Below are 22948 nucleotides of genomic sequence, written 5' to 3'. Positions count from 1 at the left end.
ATTATAAATGGAGCACTATATGGGGCCCATTATGTATGGAGCACTATATGGGGCCCATTATTCTGTACGGAGCAATATCTGGGGTCCGTTATTCTGTATGGAGCATTATATGGGGCCTATTATACTGTATGGAGCATTATATGGGGTTAATTATTCTGCATGCAGCATTATATGGGGCCCATTATGTATGGATCATTATATGGGGCCCATTACTCTGCACGGAGCAATATATGGGGTCCGTTATTCTGTATGGAGCATTATATGGGGTCCATTATTCTATGTGGGGAAATATATGAGGTCCATTATTTTGAATGGAGCATTATATGGGGTCCATTATTCTGTATGGAGCAATATATGGGTTCTTTATTCTTTATGGAGCATTATATGGGGTCCATTATTCTTTATAGAGCAATATATGGGGTCCATTATTCTGTGTGGAGCATTATATGTGACCCATTATTCTGTATGGAGCAATATATGCAGTCCATTATTCTGTATGGAGCAATATATGGGGCCCATTATTCTGTATGGAGCATTATATGGGATATATTATTGTTTATGGAGCAATATGAGGCCCATTTTTCTGTATGGAGCAATATATGAGGTCCATTATTCTGTATGGAGCATTATATGACTTCCATTATTCTTTATGGAGCAATACATGGGGTCCATTATTCTGTATGGAGCAATATACAGGGTCCATTATTTTGTATGGAGCAATATATGGGGTCCATTATTCTGTATGGAGCATTATATGGGGTCCATTATTCTGTATGGAGCAACATATAGGGTCCATTATTCTGTATGGAGCAATATATGGGGTCCATTATTTTGTATGGAGCAATGTATCAGGTCCATTATTCTGTATGGAGCAATATATGGGGCTCATTATACTGGAGTACTATACTGTCCGGTCTAAAATGAAAACTTTTGAATCCCCCCAGGGTGTGCACTGTGCACTGCGAGGACTCGCCGGTTTCTGAGCTATTGTAGAATTTACAATATATATCACTTATGTAATGTTATACTCACCTAATGCCTAATACCTGAATCCATTGTCCCATGTAAAAAAGCAGAGATTTAAAAGCAAATTTATACTCACCTAACACCTAAAAAAACAATAATAAAAAACAACCATATCCCTCACCTGTCTGCCATGATGACATAATCCATAGTGTCCCACAAACATCTGGATCAGTTGTAGAGCAGTCACATCAGCAGTCACTGATGTGACTGTTCTGACTGCTCTACACGACAACAGGCTACACACTGACACAGGCAGTGTGTAGCGCTGAGCTGCCGTGAGAGAGTTCACATGAGTTCATGAGCTGATGAACTCCTGTGAACTCTCTCACTCTCTTGATTATGCTCCTGTCAGTGTATATCCGGCTGCCGGCTATACATCTGCTGATGTGACTGCTCTACAAGTGATCCGAATCATTGTGGGACAGTATGGATTGCGGCGGTTAGGTGAGTATTATGGTGGTTTATTATTATTTTTTTTTTACAGGTGATATGGGCTTCGGGATCAGCCGTTAAGGTGAGTATTATGGTGTTTTTTTATTCTTTACAGGGGACAAGGGCTTCAAGGATTAGGTATTAGATGAGTATAACTGTGCTTTTTATTTTTATTTCAATATGTATTTATTTTTACTTTTTTTTTACTTTGAGCACAGGCGCCGGCTGATGACTACTCCCATCAGTGGCGCCTGCTCTCGCTGTTATCAGTAACAGCAGGTGTAGGCTGATGAGAGTAGTAGTATTGTGACCAGCGGTAAGCTTTTTACACAATCACAGCTGCGAGATCACGCTGACATTTGACTGCTTGATCCTGCAGCGCTCTGACCGACGGTAACGGTCTTACCGCCGATCAGAGCTCCAGTTTCCCGCACTGTCACACAGAAACAGCCGAATCCGAACTGTATCACAGACTTCCTGAGAAAGTCCGTGTTCGGGGTCCGTGCGCGAACACTAGATGTTTGGTACAGAAGCCAAACTTTACTGTTCGGGTTCGCTCATCTCTAGTGAGAGACAAATCGAAGGCACCAGATGAATGATTTTATTCCTTTATTGATTCAAAATGCATCATAAAAGCAACATTTCGTCTAGCAAGCAGCGTTTATCAAGCATAAACAAAATGGCAGATGAAGCTAACATTCTACTTCATTGATTGTGAGATTTGGAAGGAAGTGAAATAATTAAAAGAAAGTATGATGATTCATGAAAGATGATAGAGCAAAATCATCAGAGGGGAAATACTTCCTGAGGACTTGTAGGAATATTCTGGTCAGGAATTCTAGAGTTAAAAAAAAATAAGAAAAAAAGATTAGCATTACCTATTGAAACTGAGAAAAACTGTTTGGTTCAGACTGTAGGTACAGTGTGTCTAATAATGATCTGTCATTGCTCAGCATATTGATTTTTCAGCATGTCCTCCAATGACTAAGGGCAAGGCTGATGACTTGTATAGGGTCTTCTATTGATACCCTCTCATCTTATAGTGTACCATATAATACCCAAATAATACATAATACACTAAATGGGTCAGGGACTACCATTTCTGTTTTCTCTTGGGGAACTGCCAGTTGAACCTCCATCTTTGGCAAGAACAGGGGTCCCAAGTCCCCAGCTGAATGGGGCAGTAGCTTGCATACTTGACCACAGAATATGTAGGAGGGGTGTTAACATGCTCAGTATTTTATCATTCACACATTTTTTCACATTTAATTAATTTCTGTGTGGCGATGCTCATCTCAGCAGATGATCGGAAAACAATCATAGCCTGATTGGTCTGCATTTTGTACCTGCATTGTGATCCTGCAATAATGATGTACTATCACTTTAAAGGGTGAATTCCGTGGATCACTTGTGTTTCCTGTTTTTTAGAATTCTAAATAGTACATAAGACTCTAAACATACCACCCCAAAATACAGACCTCAGATCCCCTAAACCAATATAGATGCCAGATCTCCCAAACTAATACTGACCCAAGACCCAACTTCCTAAATATAGGTTACCCCTGAACAAATCTAGACTCTAGACCCCCTAAACAAATACAGATCCCTCAGACTAGATATAGTAAATAAGTGAAGTCTCGGGAGAAAACCCTTAAAACAAATAGAGACCCAGGACTAGACTCCCTAAATATGGACCTCAGACTCAACCTCTAAATACAGACCCAAGAACAGACTCCAGACCAGACCCCTAAACAAATATAGACTATATAAACTAAGCCAGACCTACTAAATAAATGCAGACTTTAGAGCAGAACCTTAAACTAATCCAGAACCAAGACCAGACTCGCACAATATAGATCTCCTGACCAGACTGCTAAACAAATACCGAACCCCTAAAAAAATACAGATCCCAGACCAGAATTCCCTTCAATGTAAAGCCCTAGCCAGATTCCCCTATAATGTAGACCCCAGACAAATTCTACTTTACCAGACTCTTCCAGTGTAGGAAGGAGCCCACTATTTCCGAGTAGCGTCTCCATCCCCATGCAGGATCATGGGGAACACTGGGAAAATCTGCACACAAATGTCGCCTTTTAACCCCTTCATGATTGAGCTATTTATTGCTTTTATGCTTTTGTTTTTTTCCTCTATCACCCTCATATTGAGCATAGAAGCATGGCTTCATAATAGATTGCAAAAGAGCTAACACTCTATTCCAACCCTTTGCTCTACGACCCCTCGCTGTGATGTAGTCACCTCCTGTGGAGTGGTCAGTGGAAATAGTAAATACCAGGCTTGAATGGTGATAAATCCTTCTTGGTTTCAAAGCAACACACGGGTAACGATGACAGGTGTAGATTTTATAGTTATGGGTGACATATTTTTGGCATTTTAGCGGAGTGCTGAATGCAATGCATTGCCTTGTATCACTGTGTAGTCTGCGTATCTAGGGCCAGTGTTAGGGCCAGGAAAACTAGGCATTTGCCTAGGGCCCCCCACTCCTACAGGGGCCCACAGCCAGTGGTGTGCTGCAAATAGCGGCTCACCACATGGCTGCTACGGGGCCCATGGGTCAGTGGGGTCCAGCGCCGTCTCTACCCTACCTACATCACACGTTCAACTGTATCAGTGTGGCACCCCAGGGGTCTGGTTACCACAGTAATAGAAATATTATGTCTGAGAGCAGGTGGGAGGTTTCTCTGGTCAGGAGCCCTAAGCATGCAACACTGCCCGCCCAGACCTGGGAGGGGAAGAATTTGCCCTATATAAACTGGGTCTGGGGTGGGATTAGATAGTGAAGTCCCAGACAGAGACGCAGTCAGGTCTGGAAGACAGCAGACACAGGGAAAGCAAGAACTAGGAGCTCTGTAGGAGCAGGAGTGAGTGCCAGAGGCTGGAAGCTAGATAGCTCGCCTTGGCTGAAGACACTAAACCCGGACACGGAGTCCGAGGCTGTGGAGACATCCAGGTCCAGCAGCAGAATCCAACCGGCAGGGGATTCCATGTCCTCTGGCCATAGAAGCCCGGAGGCACGGTCACAAGCAAGGGACCAGCACCGCCATCGTGAAGCGGAGGCTAACAGAAGGCCCCAAGTCACCGGCCATACGGGTGAGCACCACACGGTATACTCAGGGACGTGGGCTACTTCTACCCGCACACAGCAAGGTAGCCAGGAAAGAGTGCAGATAGATGGGGAGGCCTACAACTCCACCTGGACAGGGGGAAATCCTGTTAGCTCTCAGACTGACCAGGCCTCTACTGCTAGCCAGTACTCCCGGGAGGGTCTGCTTTATACCATCAGTAAAGACCCTGAACTGCACCACACGTCTCTGTGTTTCATCGCTGCACCAGCACCATTAGTACTGGGACGCTCACACCATCACTCCCATCATCCACACTAGCTGCCCTGAGGCAATACTTCTCCCGTGGGGAGTTATCCCATACTTGGCTGCGCATACAACATCAGCCTCAGTGGTCTGCAGCGCAGCGGCGGTCCCCACTGACCGCAATCCACGGGTGGCATAGTCGGACAATTATCACAATACTAAAACTGCCACTGGTTTGACCGCCCTGGGCACGGACCGGGTCACAGCCACGGAAGACTACATCCCACCAGAGGCGCGGCTCCGGGTATCCCCTGCACAGCACAGGCCCAGGGGGCGCATCAACTTTGGCGTAGTTGGCAGGATTTCGTGCCCGCAACCACCGGGTACTGCGTGCCTGAAAAAGATTTTTGTACTTACCTGTGGCGAAGTTTTCCGCCGTCCGGAGTCGTGTCCCGCCATCGGACGCCATCTTGGGTCGTTTCCCGCCGTCTTCTGCCGTCTTCCCGCCATCCGCAGCTGCTTCCCGCCATCTTCAGGACGCTGAAGAAGAAAAGGGGCGTGGACGCCGAAAGCGCGCGAGATCCGAAGCTCCGCCCCACGCACTGACGCTGTGCAAGGTCCTGGAAGGGAGGAAGAGCGACGCTGACGTCATCGGAGCGCGACGCCAGGTCCTCTACCCCAACGAATGACTGCGGAGTCGCGGCCTACCGAAGAAGAGCATCGCAAGGTAGGCCACGGTCCACTAGGGGGGTAGAAGGATGTCGGATACCGAGGGGAGCTCCACCGCCACACCAGCCGCCAGCCCAACCGCTGCTGCGGCCATGCCATTCACCATGCCCTATATCCCAGGGGCAACCTGGCTACCCCAGTACTCAGGGGAGTCACATACCCTAAGTGACTTTAGGGAAAGACTGGATAGCCTTTTCCAGGTATACCCCCTCACGGAAGAGCAAAAAGTGAGCATCCTGGTGGCCCAGTTAATCGGGGCAGCCCAAAGGGAGTAAAGTCCTGGTCACCTGGGAAGAAGAGGACTGTCAGAGAAATACTAGCACGGCTGAAAGACACATTTCACACCCGCACCTCAGCCGAAATAAGCTCAGATTTTACGGGTGCAAACAGCGGGCACATGAAAGTAAAAGGGACTATGCTCTAAACTTACAAGAGGCCTGAGAGCCATTAAGCAGGCAGACCCTGACAGCGTGGGGAATGAAGACAAGCTGTTGACCGAACAATTTATTGAGGGTCTACTGTGCAATGCCCACCGAACCCAGTTGCGGGCATTGGCCTTACAGGACCCTGACCTGGACTTTGCACAGTTCAAGGACAGAACCATCCGGGTGCTCCGAGAACCGGCACCAGGTGGCGCTGTGACCCACAGGCGCCCTGCTATCACTTATCACCAGGACGTGGCGCCCTTGTCTGCAGGGCCTGTGGGAGCTGATGCGCAGGCTTTGAACAATAACCCGGCTACGGACCTGCACCATCAGGTCCAAGAGCTGACTAAGAGCGTTGCCGCGCTAACCAGAACTGTGCAGTCTTTGCAGGTCTCTTCTCCAGGAAAGATCCAGCTGGCATCCGGACCGGAGGATGTCCCGTGGCACCGACAGAGGAGGATCCCACCGTCCAGAGGAAGACCCAGCGACCGGTACAATGAGGGCGGACGACCCATCTGCCGCCGCTGCAATCAACCCGGACATATGGCAAGGTACTGTCATTTAAACGGGCACAATCTGGGGTAGAGGGCCAACCCCCAGGCTTAAGATCATCAGGCCCATCGAACTGGCGTGATAAATACGTAGGGGGACGACCGGTCTTGCCTGTGGGACTGGATGGCATTCCTATGAGTGCCCTACTAGACACTGGGTCACAGGTGACTACCATCCCGTACAGGCTCTTCAAGCGGTACTGGAATGACTCGGACATAACCCGCTACCCAGATGACGACCTGAGCATTATAGCCAGCAATGGTCAGCCCGTGCCCCAGATAGGATTTAAAGAGGTGACCATCAAGGTCGGTAAAGTTGAACTGCTGGCACAAGGACTGATCATTGTGGACATTGACCGTCGTGAGAGTCACCCAAAAATAACCCTAGGTACTAACGTAATCGAAAACTGTCTTGCAGAGGTGATTCTTATTTTGCAACAGGTTGCCAAGAACGCCAGTTCCAGCCAGCAGCGTGTCCTCCAAAAAGAGATCCGGGCACTGATGAAGCGCCAACAGGTGGAATTATCTGGTGGTGAGATAGGTAGCGTGAGAATGTGTGACCCGTTCCCTATTGCCATGCCCCCAAAAAGTGAGATGATGATTTGGTGCTGGGCAGCTATTGGTCTAAGAGGTAGAGACTACCAAGCAATGGTAGAACCCGTCTACTCAGACAGTAGGCCCACCATTTTGACAGCACGGGGGGTGGTCGATGTACGCCATGGGAGGGTGCCCGTCTGCATCATAAATATCGGGGAGAGAGAAGTATACCTGCCCCGGTATGCCACGCTAGCCAAATTGTTCACCATCAACCAGAACTCTGTACAGGCCGTGGAACCCTTGCCTCCATCTCAACCTGAGGAAGGTAACGGCTCTAAAAAACCAATGGAGGACTGGTGTCAGCAACTGCATTTGGGTACTGACTCCACTCCCTCACACCAAAAACAGGGAGTCTATCGGGTGGTTCAAGAGTACGAGAGAGTGTTTAGTAAACACCCGCTGGACTTCGGGCGAGTAAAGGGGGTAGAACATCACATCCCCACGGGAGACCATCCTCCCATAAAGGAGAGATACCGACCCGTACCCCCTGCGCACTATCAACACGCCAAGGGGATGCTAAAAGACATGAAGGAGGCTGGGGTAATTAGGGACAGCTGTAGCCCCTGGGCAGCTCCACTAGTCTTAGTGAAAAAGAAAGACAACACCTTGAGAATGTGTGTAGACTACAGGAAGGTCAACCATATCACACACAAAGATGCGTACCCGTTACCAAGGATAGAAGAGTCCTTAGCTGCATTAAAATCTGCTAACTTCTTCTCTACTTTGGATCTCACTAGCGGGTACTGGCAGGTTCCTGTAGCAGAGGCGGACCGGGAGAAGACCGCATTCACCACCCCGATGGGACTCAGCGAATTTAACTGTATGCCGTTCGGGCTATGCAACGCACCAGGAACCTTCCGACGGTTGATGGAATGCTGTCTGGGACACCGGAACTTCGAGACGGTCCTATTATACCTGGACGATGTCATCGTCTATTCCAAGACCTATGAGGACCATCTGGAACACCTGGCCGAAGTGTTTGAAGCTCTGGCAAACTACGGCTTAAAAGTAAAACCCTCAAAGTGTCATATACTGAAGCCGAAGGTACAGTACCTGGGACACGTGGTGAGTGCTGACGGAGTGGCTCCCGACCCTGACAAGATCACCGTGATTAAGGACTGGCCAAGACCATCCAGCATAAAGGAAGTGCGGCAGTTCCTCGGGTTGGTAGGCTACTACCGAAGATTCATTCCCGGTTTTACCAAGAAGGCAGCTCCTATGCAGGACCTCCTGATAGGCCAGTCCAGGAAGGCCAAAAACCAGAAGCCACCCTTCAAATGGAAAAAGCTGGAAGAGGAGTCCTTCCGCCAGCTGAAGATGGCCCTCACGGGGGATGAAATCCTGGCGCACCCTGATTACAGCCAGCCCTTTGTCCTCCACACGGACGCAAGCAACCTCGGGCTATTAGCCGTACTGTCCCAGATCCAGCAGGGGAGAGAACGGGTAATTGCTTACGCCAGCCGAAAACTGCGACCCACGGAAAGAAACCCTGAGAATTACAGCTCGTTCAAGATAGAGTTCCTGGCAGTGGTGTGGGCAGTAACCGAACATTTCAAGCATTACCTTGCCTCTTCCAGGTTCACCGTGTACACGGACAACAACCCGTTGACACACCTGGACACTGCAAGACTGGGTGCCCTGGAACAGAGGTGGATGGCCCGCCTGTCCAATTATGAGTTCACGATCAAATACCGGGCAGGACGCTCCAATACCAATGCGGACGCCCTGTCCAGGATGCCAAACCTACCGGACGAAGGGGAGGATCCAGAAGAATTGGAAGAGATCGAACTCCCTGCGTTTCACCGTCATGGGATTACCCAGTATTCCCACCGTGTGAGGGGCCAGCGATCCGCTACGTTCAACCCCTTGCCCCACTACAACTGGGCGGAGACGCAAGACAGTGACCCCGCAGTCCGTCTGGTGAAGGAGATGCTGACCCAGGCTGATGCCCGCCTGGACCCAGACGCTCCGGAAGAGACCAAGCAACTGTGGACGGAAAAGAGCAGACTGTTCCTCTACAAGGAGAAGTTGTGCCGCAGAATGGTCAATTCCCGGACACATGAACTGATCTGGCAGGTTGTGGTACCGAGACGGGACGCAGCTATGGTGCTGGAGGCCTACCACAATGGGGCAGGGCACTTCGGATGGAAGAAGCTGGAGTTCCTGCTGCGTGAACGGTTCTACTGGATAGGCATGAGAGGAGCCATTGAGAGGTGGTGTAGAGACTGTGGCCCGTGCAATCTAAGAAGAAGGGACCGTGCCAGCCAGAGGACTCCCCTGCAGCCCATCATCACTAGGCAGCCGCTGGAACTGGTCGCTCTGGACCATGTTAAACTGGCTCCAAGCAGAAGCGGGTATGTCTACGCCCTAACCATCGTGGATCACTACTCCCTGTTCCTGGTGGTGGTCCCTGTCAAAGACTTGACGGCTCAGACAGCAGCCAGAGCCTTCCAGCTGCACTTCTGCGGCCCACACGGGTACCCGGACCAAGTGCTGACGGACCAAGGACAAGCCTTCGAAGCGGAGGTCTTCCAGGAGTTCTGCAACCTGTATGGCTGCAAGAAGATAAGAACAACGCCCTATCACCCCCAAATCAATGGACTCTGCGAGAAGATGAACCAGGTGGTGATAGATCTGCTAAAAACATTGCCCCTGGAAGAACGCAGTCTGTGGCCTGAGAAACTGCCCGATCTGGTGGACCTGTATAACCACATCCCGGTAGGTTCCACCAACTGTACCCCGGCTTACCTAATGCGAGCAAGACCTGGTAAGCTGCCTGTTGACCTGGATATGGGAGTCCTGACGCCCGAGGACACCTCGCCAGAGGCAGACTGGGATACAGAACGGCAGCAGCAGTACCGGAAAGTACAAGAGAGCATCGAGCGAAGTCTCTGTCAATCAAGAGAAAGGCAGGAGAGGACTTATAACCAACATGCTCCCGCTGTTCCCCTGGTACCTGGAGAACAGGTCTTGAAAAGAAAAAGGCGGCTCCATAAGTTGGACGACCAGTGGGAAAAGGACCCATACACCGTACTGCCCTCAAGCCACAAAGTTTTAAAACTTTGTAAATTATTTTATTAGGGTTTTTGTCTTCATATTTATGAAAAAAATGCATGTAAGTGGCTTCCAAACCCTGGCTTTTTACCAGTCTATTTGCCTGACTTCAGATGTATTGATTGCTGTATCACTTGTGTGGCGTGTTTCCAATTGGTGAACTTAAATAGGTGTGCCAAAATAATCCGAAAGTTATGCCTTTTTGGGAAGCCTACCTGACTATTGTTCACACACAGGCAGAAATGAAGGAGTTTTACATAAATGGTTCAAAAATTATCCCTTTAATTTTCGGCACAAAACAGGTGAACTATTTTGAACATGAAGAAGTTATTGCTTCTCAACTAGAATTAAAAATTATCTCTTTTTTGGGTCCACAACTGGTTTGCTAATCACAAAACAGTTAAGCAAACACAAAATCATTTTCTGAAGCCAACCAAAAATTATCCCTTTTTGTAGGAAGACAAAATAGGAGTATTGTTTCAAAGTGGATAAGATATAGCTTGTTGTCAGCAATCCTTTTTAAGAAGTAGCTGTTTCAAGTTTGTGTACCCTCAATAGAGCACATTTCCTAGCATTAGTAGTACTGTCTAGCACTATGAAACGCAGTGGGCAGCTAAGAGATGTGTAACTGGCGTGGCTGTGCAGTGGATGCAGCAGGAACAGCAATGTAGATAGTTAGGATTGGGCAGGCAAGGAGATGTATTGCAGTTTAGAGCCAGCAATGGCAGCCCCGGCAGCAGCAGTACTTCAGGATAGCTGACATGATGGACAGGGAGCAGATGCCCGGCTGAGAGTGACCCGTCAGCACTAACAGCTACAGAATGGTGTAGAAAATACACAACACACAGTAAGGCAGGCAGACTATATGGCAATTTTTCATTGCCATTAGCTGTAGGTGAAAGTCTGCACTAATTCATGCTTAATTCATTTTGACAAATGTTAAGTTTTCCATGCTTGGAACAGATAACCTGCTCCACTTGAATATGACAAAGCCATAACAGTCCGCCCGTTGCAAACTGAGCCAGTTCTTGCCACTGGTCCAATGTGTTTGACACAGACGTATATGGGATTTGAGCACAGGGTATCGACACAGTGCAGGTAAGACTGAACCTAGCTGTTTCGATGGTGCCAATCTTTTTGCTTATGTGCATCAGTTGGTTGCAGTGGCAGATAAACCATCTTAGGGGTAGTGCTGCTCCTGCCACAATCACGGCACACCATGCCAGCTACAAATCTTCTGACTGTTCACTGTGTTTCATAGAGCTAGACAGCATTACTGATGCTAGGAAATATACTTTTCTTGAAGGTACACAAACAGGAAAGATCTCCCAAAATTCAGCTAATTTTTGAAAAGACATGGTAGCTGTAATGAATGGAGGTCCGAGAGAGATCCAGTGAGTCAGAAACTGAGACAGAGACAGAAATAAACAACACTTTCTTTACTAAAACAGGGATCAGACTAAAATTCAGTATTGCATGAATCAGTCTCAGGTTTTACCTGTGACACTGTCCCTACTAAATACACACAATCAGCAAAAGCTGAAATCAATGTGCCAATCTCAAGGTTTCCAGTTTATGTGAATCATACTAAAGATCTGGAACAATTTTACCTAAACACTGTGTCAATCTAGTGAGGGTGTTCTATAGGGACCCCTGAGATGGCACACTGAGTACAATCCTACCACTACTAACAATAACAATGCATGAAACTATACCAATTGCTCTTATACCCCTAGTATAGGAATACCTGGGTATCTTAAAGTTACAGTACCATTAACCTCAGATGTGGTCTATCACAGGCCTGTGAATCGAGGTGGCTGCAGTTAGTCCCGGAAAACTTTTGCGCCAAATAAAAAGCAACGTTTACAAAAACAGCAAAGGTTCCTTGTCTTGTCGGCCGATGCTGAGCCCACACGCCGGGGACTTTAGTCTTGTAGCCTCAGGTTAAGGTCCGGGAAGAACTCTTCACTAGAGATGAGCGTTGTTCTACTCGAACTGTTCGCCAATCTCAAATTGGAGCTGTTTTGGGCGGTGTTCGAGCCGGTCGGCGAACACGAACAATTTGAGAAAAATTCGGCTGTTCGAGGTTATGTTCGATAACTGTTCGTGCACCAAAATCATAACTGGATTTTTTCTCAGTAATGATGAAAATTAATGTTAATACGCAGTTTGAGTGTACAGCGGGGCGGGGGGAGGGGCAGGGGATGGATCTCTGCAGGAACAATGAAGATCTCCATTTTTTTTTCTCTTTCCCGCATTTGCAGTGGGGAGGTGCAATCTGTCAGCCTATCAGCAGCGCACACACGGAGCGAAGTGCTTTTTTTCACACAAGCAAGGGCATGTGTGATTGGCAGTGTATGTCACATGTCCTTGCCCTATAAGACCAAGCCATTTTCCCCGTCGCCACCATTTTCTCACTGCTGCAGCTGCGTGTTAGACGGCACCGCTGTTGCTGTGTGCGCTATACCTTGTTAATTTCAAGCCAATTTTCGCACAAATATACAGATAGCTTGGGAGTAGGGAATAGTTGTGATTGCAGTCCTTTTAAGGACTAGGTTACAGCATTTCCTACGACTTTTATCAGGCAGGTCTGTGCTCTTAAATAGATAGATTGTGGGAGTAAAGACTAATTGTAATTGGAGTCCTTTTCAGGACTAGGTTACATCAGTTCCTATCAGTTTTTGCCAGGCAGGTCTGTGCCAGTGCTGTGCAAGTTTTTTTCACAGCATTTGGCTGAATCTAGCAAAGCTAATCCTTTTTGGCCTATTGCAGAGTGTGTTAGTCAGTGGAGTAGCCTATCTGTGTTGCAAGATATACCACCTGTGTATAGAATACCAATTTTTTTACTGCACCTAGTGAAGTAAAATCTTTTGGGCATAGCATCATTCTATTAGTCCATCTATACTGACCTCCATCAGGTTGCAAACTGAATATAATTTTTTTCTGCATCTAGCTCTGAAAAAATATTTGGGCTTCTAGCAGTGTGTGGGACTTGGTCTATTAGTCCATCTATACTGACCTCCATCAGGTTGCAAATTAAAAATAATTTTTTTCTTCATTTAGCTCTGAAAAAATATTTGAGCTTCTAGCAGTGTGTGGGACTTGGTCTATTAGTCCATCTATACTGACCTCCATCAGGTTGCAAATTAAAAATAATTTTTTTCTGCATCTAGCTCTGAAAAAATATTTGGGCTTCTAGCGGTGTGTGGGACTTGGTCTATTAGTCCATCTATACTGACCTCCATCAGGTCGCAAATTAAAAATAATTTTTTTCTGCATCTAGCTCTGAAAAAATATTTGGGCTTCTAGCAGTGTGTGGGACTTGGTCTATTAGTCCATCTATACTGACCTCCATCAGGTTGCAAATTGAATAAAAAAAATTTCTGCATCTAGCTCTGAAAAAATATTTGGGCTTCTAGCGGTGTGTGGGACTTGGTCTATTAGTCCATCTATACTGACCTCCATCAGGTTGCAAATTAAAAATAATTTTTTTCTTCATTTAGCTCTGAAAAAATATTTGGGCTTCTAGCAGTGTGTGGGACTTGTTCTATTAGTCCTTCTATACTGACCTCCAGCAGGTTGCAAATTGAATATAATTTTTTTCTGCATCTAGCTCTGAAAAAATATTTGGGCTTCTAGCGGTGTGTGGGACTTGGTCTATTAGTCCATCTATACTGACCTCCATCAGGTTGCAAATTAAAAATAATTTTTTTCTGCATCTAGCTCTGAAAAAATATTTGGGCTTCTAGTGGTGTGTGGGACTTGGTCTATTAGTCCATCTATACTGACCTCCATCAGGTTGCAAATTAAAAATAATTTTTTTCTGCATCTAGCTCTGAAAAAATATTTGGGCTTCTAGCAGTGTGTGGGACTTGGTCTATTAGTCCATCTATACTGACCTCCATCAGGTTGCAAATTGAATAAAAAAAATTTCTGCATCTAGCTCTGAAAAAATATTTGGGCTTCTAGCGGTGTGTGGGACTTGGTCTATTAGTCCATCTATACTGACCTCCATCAGGTTGCAAATTAAAAATAATTTTTTTCTGCATCTAACCCAGCCAATAGTTTTGGCCTAATACCACAGTTTGGCCACTCAGCTCTGCTCGGTTACCATCCATTGTTTTTTTGTGCAAACAACTCCAGAGTTGTGAATTAGTTAACCACCAAAATGAGTGGAAAAAGGCCTGCTGCTGGTGGAAAGGGGAATAGGCGTGTTGGGAAGGGGAAAAAAGGTTGTGTCCGTGGGGTAGGTGCAGAAGAAAGACCATCTTCCAGCCAAACTAAAATGTCTACTTCTTTTAGCGGACAATGTGATAAGATCCCTTTCTTACGGCCACGCCAATCGCTGCAAATTCCAGATGAGGCACAAAAACAGCAGGTGCTTCAACGGATATCAAGTGCTCCTTTAAGTGGGCTCTCCTCCACATCAACTTCAACATCACAAATACTCCAGTCCTCAAAGGTGTCACCCAAATCGCACTTGCTTCCTCACAGCTCCCAAATCTCCAGCTGCCCGTCTGAGTATGAGGTAGAACAGATGGTTGAGTCTGCAGAGCTGTTTACTCATACTATAGCCTGGGAATCAGAGGTCGACTCCAGCGCTTCTGTGAATCCAGACGAGGAAATGATCTGCACTGATGCCCAGAATCTTTATGAGTCGGATCCAGGACCAGACGCAGAAGGTTCTGACCATAATGTAGACCCTCATTCCCAAACTGTAACTCCTGTTGGTGGAGACAATGAGGAAGACGATGATAAGACTCAAATACCTGATTGGAGCGACAACTTTAGTTTTTTGTCAGGGCAGGAACAGGTTGGCTCTGAGGACGACGGGTGTGATAACGCACAGGGTGATGATGATGAGGTCGGAGATCCCACTTACTGTCAACCCACAGTCAGCCAAGAGATGAGGTCAGCAGAGGAGGTGGAGGAAGATGCTAGTGACGACGAGGTCAGGTTGCGCCTTCCTGGACAGAGACGTAGTACTGGAAGCACGTCAACAACTGCATCCTCAAACACAACTCTGCCTCTCACCACAAGTCGTGGTGGCTCTTCAGGTCGCATGGGTGCTAAGCCTTGCATAGCCTGGGCATTTTTTCAGATCGATAAAGATGACCCAACTCGTGTTATCTGTAACATTTGTCAGCAAAAGCTAAGTAGAGGCCAAAAAATACATAGTTTGAGTACTTCATGCATGAACCGGCACATGGACATGAAGCATAAGTTGCAGTGGGAAGCTCAGTGTGCTACAATGCGGTCTAGCCGGCCGGGCCAACCACCGTCTGCCATATCTTGTGCATCCGCGGCCTCTTCATCCTCTGTGACTGGGGGGACAGCAGTCACACCTGTTTTGGGGCGCAGACCTGCCACCTCTTTACCCGCAACAGCCAGCGTGATTGGCAGGTCATCATTTTCTTTGGAGGTGGTAACACCAGCTGGTCTTGAGCGCTGTCCGACATCGATAGCACCACCTTTGGATCAAGGCAACCTAACATGTCCGCCTGCATCTTCCTCACAGACCGGCAGTTTGCCGGGGACACCCTTATCAACCCCGTCTAAGCACAATAGCCAGCCCTCGGTCCCTCAGATGTGGACAAGTAAAAGACCATTTCCTCCTAGCCATGAGAAAGCTAAGAGGTTGAATTTCACCATCTGCAAGCTCTTGGCTACAGAAATGCTGCCTTTCCGCCTGGTGGACACAGAGGATTTTCGAGACCTTATGTCCGTCGCAGTGCCCCAGTACCAGATGCCCAGTCGGCACTACTTCTCAAAGAAAGGTGTGCCTGCGCTCCACCAGCATGTCGCACACAACATCACCGCTTCTTTGAGAAACTCTGTGTGTGACAGGGTGCATTTCACCACAGACACTTGGACGAGTAGGCATGGACAGGGGCGTTACATGTCGCTGACTGGGCACTGGGTAACTATGGTGACAGCAGGACAAGGGGCTGCTGTCCAAGTCTTGCCGTCCCCACGAGTTGTGCGTCAATCCTCTTTATGTCATTTTTCCTCCACTGCTTCTGCCTCCTCAACCTCCTCTCGGTCTTCCACCTGCACCCAAAGCCTGTCTGGTCATGCCACAAGCTTTCTAACTGCGCAGAAGGGATCCTGCACACCTCCTTACTATGCTGGCAGTAGGGCTCAACGTCATCAGGCGGTTTTTACATTGAAATGTCTGGGAAATGTGAGTCACACAGCTGAGGAGTTGTGGTCAGCTCTGGAGAACCAATTTCATGAATGGTTGTCTCCACTGGACCTGAAACCAGGGAAGGCCGTGTGCGACAATGCTGCAAACCTGGGTGCGGCCCTTCGCCGGGGCAATGTCACACACGTGCCTTGTATGGCTCACGTGTTGAACCTGGTTGTCCAGCAATTTTTAGCCCACTATCCCAGACTAGATGGCCTTCTGCAGAGGGCACGGTCGCTGTGTGCTCACTTCCGCCGTTCGCATCCCGCAGCTCAGCGACTTACATCTCTACAGAAGTCGTTGGGCCTGCCACTTCACCGGCTAAAATGCGATGTGCCTACCCGGTGGAATTCAACTCTGCACATGTTGCAGCGACTGTGGCAGCACCGACAAGCCCTGGTGCAATACGTTCTGACGTATAGCCTGGGCCAACGAGATTCAGAGGTGGGGCAAATCACGCTGGAGGAGTGGTCTCAGATCAGGGACCTATGCACCCTTCTGCACAGTTTTGAAATGGCGACGAAGATGTTTAGTGCTGACGATGCCATTATCAGCATGACTATTCCGGTGATTTACATGCTGGAGCACATGTTAAACAGAATTCGGAGTCAGGTGGTGGCACAAGAGGAGGTGGAGGAAGTAGAGGAGGAGGAGTTGTATGCGGAAGGGCTAACATCTGCAAGGTCCAGACGGTCGGCAGCACCAGGGCGGCAGGCATGTGAGGGTGGGGGAGATGATTTTACCAGGGCGCATGGTAGCAGCCAAACTAGTGAGGAAGGTGCAGGAGCCCAGGAAGAAGTGGAGGACGAACTGATGGAAGACTCATCAGATGAGGGAGACCTTGATCACATTTCTGTTGTGCGAGGTTGGGGGGAGAGGACAGAGGAAGGAAGCATGATTGTTACCTCGCCACCAACACAACAGGGACTTGGTGCTCCTGGATGCGCAACACACATGAGTGCCTTCTTGCTGCACTACCTGCAACATGACCCTCGAATTGTGAGAATTAGAAATAATCCTGACTACTGGGTTGCCACACTGTTAGATCCCCGGTACAAAAGTAAATTTGCAGAAATTATTCCTGCCATAGAAAGGGATGCACGCATGCAGGAGTATCAGCAGAGACTGTTGCAGAATCTTACATGTGCTTTTCCACAAAATACCAGTGGTGCACGTAGTGAATCTCACAGTTCCAACTTGCCAACCGTGGGACCGTCAAGTGTTCAGCACTCAAACCGTAACAGAACCACAGTATCTGCTGGTAACATCAATTTTGCGGAATCATTTCACCACTTTTTTAGCCCATCCTTTGCAAGGCCACAGGAGACAACAAGTCTGACACATAGTCAACGCCTAGAGACGATGGTACAGGAGTATCTCCAAGTAAACATTGAAGCCACGACTGTGTCACTGGACCCTTGCTCTTTTTGGGCTTCCAATCTGGATAAATGGCTGGAGCTAGCCACTTACGCCTTGGAGATCTTGTCATGCCCCGCAGCCAGCGTTCTGTCTGAACGTGTGTTCAGCGCTGCTGGTGGTGTGCTGACAGATAAGCGCACGCGGCTCTCCACTGATAATGTAGACAGACTCACGTTCATAAAGATGAACAAATCATGGATCCGAAATGACTTTTCTACCCCTGTGTCATCCTGGGGAGAGTAAAAGCTTGATGATTGGTTAAAATCACCCTACCAACCGTTTTAAGCTTTCAAATTACTAATCATGTTTATCTGTATCTTGACTGGAAAATAATTTGGGCTTTGTAGCAGTGTGCAGCACTGATCCTATTAGGCCATCTATAATAAGCTTCACCAGATTTAAAATTAAAAATAATTTTTAGCTGCATCTAGCCCGGAAAATAATTTTGGGGCTCCGAGATGCGCAAGACACATAAGTGCCTTCTTGCTGCACTACCTGCAGCATGACCCTCATATTGTCAGAATTCGAAGTAATCATGACTACTGGGTTGCCACACTCTTAGATCCCCCAAACTTTTCGATCAACCTTTTCATTTTAATAAAGACCAAAAAAATGGTCATTTTTGAAATTATAAGCATTAGCAGGTTGTTAGAAACTGAAATCAAACAGTTTTCAACTCAAAACTTTATTCTAGGTGATGTTACATTTTCACATAGGACCCCTTGTTCGAAAGGAGCTTCTGAACTCTCTCGTCCATTGAATTTGTCAGGTTTTGGATGGTTTCTGCTTCAATTGTTTTGCATGAGGACAGAATACCCTCCCAGAGCTGTTGCTTAGATGTGAACTGCCTCCCGCCATCATAGACACTCCTTTTAATGATGCTCCAAAGGTTCTGAATGGGGTAGAGGTCAGGGGAGCATGGGGGTCACACCATAAGTTTGTCCCCTTTTATGCCCATATCAGCCAGAGATGCAGATGTTTTATGTGCAGCATGAGATGGTGCATTATCATGCAGAAAAATGATCTTGCTGTGAAATACATGGTTCTTCTTCTTGAACCATGGCAGGAAGTGCTGTTTGAGAAAATCCACATACATTATGGAGTTCATCTTTAGCGCCTTCAGGGATCCTAAAGGGGCCGACAATCTCTCTCCCCATGATTCCAGCCCAAAACATTACTCCACCTCCTCCTTGTTGGCGCTGTAGCCGTGTTTGCGTGGGGTGTCCATCAACCAGCCATCCTCCACTCCATTCATCTGGACCATCGAGCGCTGCACGGCACTCATCCGTGAACAAAACAGTTTTGAAATCAGTCTTCATGTAATGTTTGGCCCACTGGAGCCGTTTCTGCTTGTGTGAAGTGGATAGAGGAGGTCGACAGGATGGCGTATGCACAGCTGCAAACCTCTGAAGGACCCTGCATCTTGTTGTTCGGGGGACGTTGGAGGCACAAGCAGCTTCAAAAACTTGTCTGCTGCTATGACAAGGCTTTTTTACCGCTGCTCTTTCAACCTGACGTAATTGCCTGTAGGAAAGAGTCCTCAATTTGCCCTTATCAGCACGCACACGTGTGTACTGTGAATCAGCTACATACTTCTTGATTGCCAAGACACTTCATCCTGATCATCGCACAATGTTGATTGTAGTCATGCCTTGACCTAAACACTCCACAATTTGTTGCTTCTCAGCAGCCGACACATCCTTTTTCTTTCCCATTTTGGCAGAAAATGTAGGCTGCTTAATAATGTGAGAGAGCCTTCTTAAGTAGTCTTGCCTTTCATTGGACACACCTGCCAAACTAATTAGCACAGGTGTCTGCAATTGCTTACAGTGATATAAAGAGCCCTGACACACATCACCATCAATGAGTTTAACTGACAAACAAACAAATTCTTCCCTTATCACTCCTAAACACTTTTTGCATAATAATTTGGAACACAGTGTACATGTGCTTTTCCACAAAACACCAGTGGTTCACGTAGTGAATCTTACAGTTCTAACTTGCCAACCGTGGTCTGTATGGAGTTGTTCAATAAAGGGCCCAAAATTAAGATAACATAGATGGGAGAGGTCTCTATGAATAGGAATTCCTAAGTATTTGATACCCTGTGAGGGCCAGGCAAAGGGAAAGTTGGACTGGATGGAATCCTATATGGATTTAGGGAGGGAGACATCGAGGGCCTCAGACTTCGCTGCATTGATTTTAAAATTTTACCATGTAACAAAGTGATCTATTTCAGCCATAACAGCAGGGATGGATATATGTGATAACTTTTTAAGAATCACATTAAATAATGATTGTAGAATAAATTTTTTACCTGAAAAAATTAATTAGGAATTATCTTATGATGTTGCTAAGCTGACTTTCATTCTCTTCAACAAATGGTGAACTTTTTTGTCCATTTTCTCTTTTAGCAAAATAGTCCTGTATGTACAGAAAATTGAAACAATATCCAGTATTATTCTACTGTCACTCACTACATACAAAGTAGTTGTGTTCCAGCAGCAGTGCTGAGTTTGTCATTTGGTACCACTGTGACACTACACAACACAGTGCTTGGCCATCTTTGGCAATCCCATAGACAATGGATGAAGGAGTGTAACACGTGTGACACATTATAATGGGACATTTCAGAGTCTTATTCAATTGGATCCACAGTGATCAAAAATTTGTCATTTACCCAGAGGATGGGAAAAACCTTTTAAGGCCACGGCCCCACTATCAGTATTTGGTCACTATTCAGTCAGTATTTTTTCTCAGGAGTGGGAGACAAAGCCAGGTGAGGAACAATCAGAGAAAGGGTATAATAGAAATGTAGCGCCCCGAGGGTTCGGTCGCTACAGAGGTATTGCATCTCACGCAGAGGTGTGATATCTCACTTCCAGGTAAGGATGGAGTATGGCTCAGGACCCTAACATCCACATGCACTACACCACATTTCCGGGGGACAGGGCGACAATGCTCCCGGGTGTGAGCACAACTGTCCCTGTCCCTGGCTGGAGTGGGGGGAGGGAACACCTAGAAAGGGGGAACCCGGTAGTTTGTGGGTGGGGAGAATAGATCCAGGGTGCACTGTATAGAGGAGTATATATGGTGGGCACCATCTTATTTTAGAGTTCAGTTTGGTAGAGGAAGTAGAAAGAGAGGAGAGAGTGAGAGGGAGCAGAGGCTCAGCATGGGCTCTGCTCCGCAGGCAGGTCAAGTCTTAAGGCCTGGGCCTGGAGGAGAACGAAGGAAGGGAGAAGAACAGAGGAAGCTCTAGGAGAAGACTGAAGGGACCCCAGGGGTGCGGACCGGCCAGCCGCCACCGCACGCCCGCCGCTACCAGAGTATTGGGGTCAGGCCAAGAAAAGGGAACCGGATCCCTCATCTAGTGGAGGAGAGCAACTACCCTCAGCTAGTAACCGGAGGCCGTGGCACTGTACATGCACGGCCCCTCACTACACCCATTAGGAAGGCACCACATAGGACCCAGGGAAACGGAACATACGTTTGCCCGCCAAGGCCCGAGGCAGCTGGACAGAAACGTGGTCAATTGTGGGGTACGACAGGCCAGAGAAAGGACACACGAAGGGGGTCCTGAAGAGCACTCCAAAGGTACCTGGGAGTTGGCCGAGCCCCTCACCTGGTGAGCACAGCACGACGTGGGCAGCCATCATCTGTAGAAGTGGCTTGGAGTGTAAAACTGTGAGTAAAGACCCTGGACTGCATCACTGGACTCTGAGTCATTACTGCTGCTCCCGCACACCATCACCCCCACCATCTTCACTCACTGCCCTGAGGCTATACTCCTCCCGTGGGAAGTTATACTACCCCCTGCTGCGCACACAACATCAGCCTCAGCGGTCTGCCCGCAGCGGCGGTTCTCAGTGACCGCAATCCACGGGTGGCGTAGTCGGACATTTAAGCATTACAAAACCCAAATAAACAGATCCTCCACTGGTTTGACCGCACTGAGTCACGGGAACGGGTCACCGCCACGGAGACTACAACCCCCAGTGTCACAGAGACTCGGCTCCGGGTATTCCCCTACACACACGGCCCAGGGGGCGTGTCAGAAACAAGTCACCAATTCTGCATTTATCACCCACTCCTGGTTTTGGCTCCCACTACTGAGAAAAAATACTGACCGAATACTGATAGTGGGGCCGTGGCCTAAGGCTTAAGGAGGGTTTTCAAAGGAAAAATGTGCAATAACGGCAAAGTTTTATGGTCACTTACATAGTAGAATGGGATGATGGGTCTCTCTCTGACGGAGATTCCCTGAGCAGCTACTAAAAATGAGAAGATGTCATGGTATCATATTTACAATCCCAACAATCATTGGTGCCAGAGAAACCTGGGTGATGACGGGCACCGAACTAGAAGTGGCTCTCAATAATAATGGACGCACTTACCAAAAAATCTGGAGAAGACCACCAGGAGGAGAAAAGTGGATGTCTTCATGGTAGAAAAGACTGGATTTAAGGTTTTGTCCAAATAATCTCAAGAAAAGAGCGTCTACCTTGTATCGGGTAATGCCGCATTTTATGTGGTGCCAGACTGTGTGTCATGATAAAGTGAAGTCCTCAGGTTGTTTGCAGTATTCCTCATATGATATTTATTTTTCTGTTGATTTTTCAACTGCTCTCGACAGCAATTATATCTTTACATACAGTGAAGGAAATAATTATTTGATTCCTTGCTGTTTTTGTAAGTTTTCCCACTGACAAAGACATGAACAGTCTATAATTTTAAGGGTAGGTTAATTTTAACATTGAGAGATAGAATATCCAAAAATAAATCAAGAAAATCCCATAGTTAGGGATACTTTGGCTTTCGGGTGAAATTTATGGAAAACTTAAAACGTTCACACTACAGTGATATTTTATAATGAAAGTAGAGCATTTAAGTAGAAGTATGCAATGTTGATTTCCTTGTCCCAAATAATGTATTAAAACAAAAGCCAACAAGAGTGGTGGGTATACCCCTAAAAAATGTCAATGTCTCAATAATTTGTCATGTGGCCTTGAGCATCCATTACAGCTTGAAAAAGGTGTCTCATGCTGTTCACAAGTGGAGTTATTGTCTGCTGAGGCTTGGCATCCCACTCTTCTTGAAGGGCAGCGCTCAGGTCATTGAAGGTCTGGGGTACAGAGTTACTGCGACTTAAATGATCCCATAGGTTTTCTATGGAGAAAGTGCAGGCCACTCCATTTGAGG

General features: G+C 47.2%; 1 long non-coding RNA gene across 1 annotated transcript; it reads right to left on the bottom strand.

The window, feature by feature from the left end:
- Nucleotides 1-2054: 2054 nt before the first annotated feature.
- LOC141270890 (uncharacterized) lies at nt 2055-22303 on the bottom strand. Its single transcript, XR_012321751.1, has 4 exons — nt 22144-22303; nt 21968-22020; nt 20064-20170; nt 2055-2296 (listed from the first exon to the last, which is right to left on the bottom strand). It is a non-coding gene; the product is annotated as an uncharacterized lncRNA (long non-coding RNA).
- Nucleotides 22304-22948: the final 645 nt, after the last annotated feature.

Source organism: Phyllobates terribilis, unplaced genomic scaffold, assembly GCF_046119375.1.
Source record: "Phyllobates terribilis strain yellow unplaced genomic scaffold, ASM4611937v1 Scaffold_5__5_contigs__length_657084704, whole genome shotgun sequence".
NCBI classification, from domain to species: domain Eukaryota; kingdom Metazoa; phylum Chordata; class Amphibia; order Anura; family Dendrobatidae; genus Phyllobates; species Phyllobates terribilis.
Note: the sequence above shows the minus strand (reverse complement) of the source record. Positions and strands in the feature narration are given on the sequence as shown.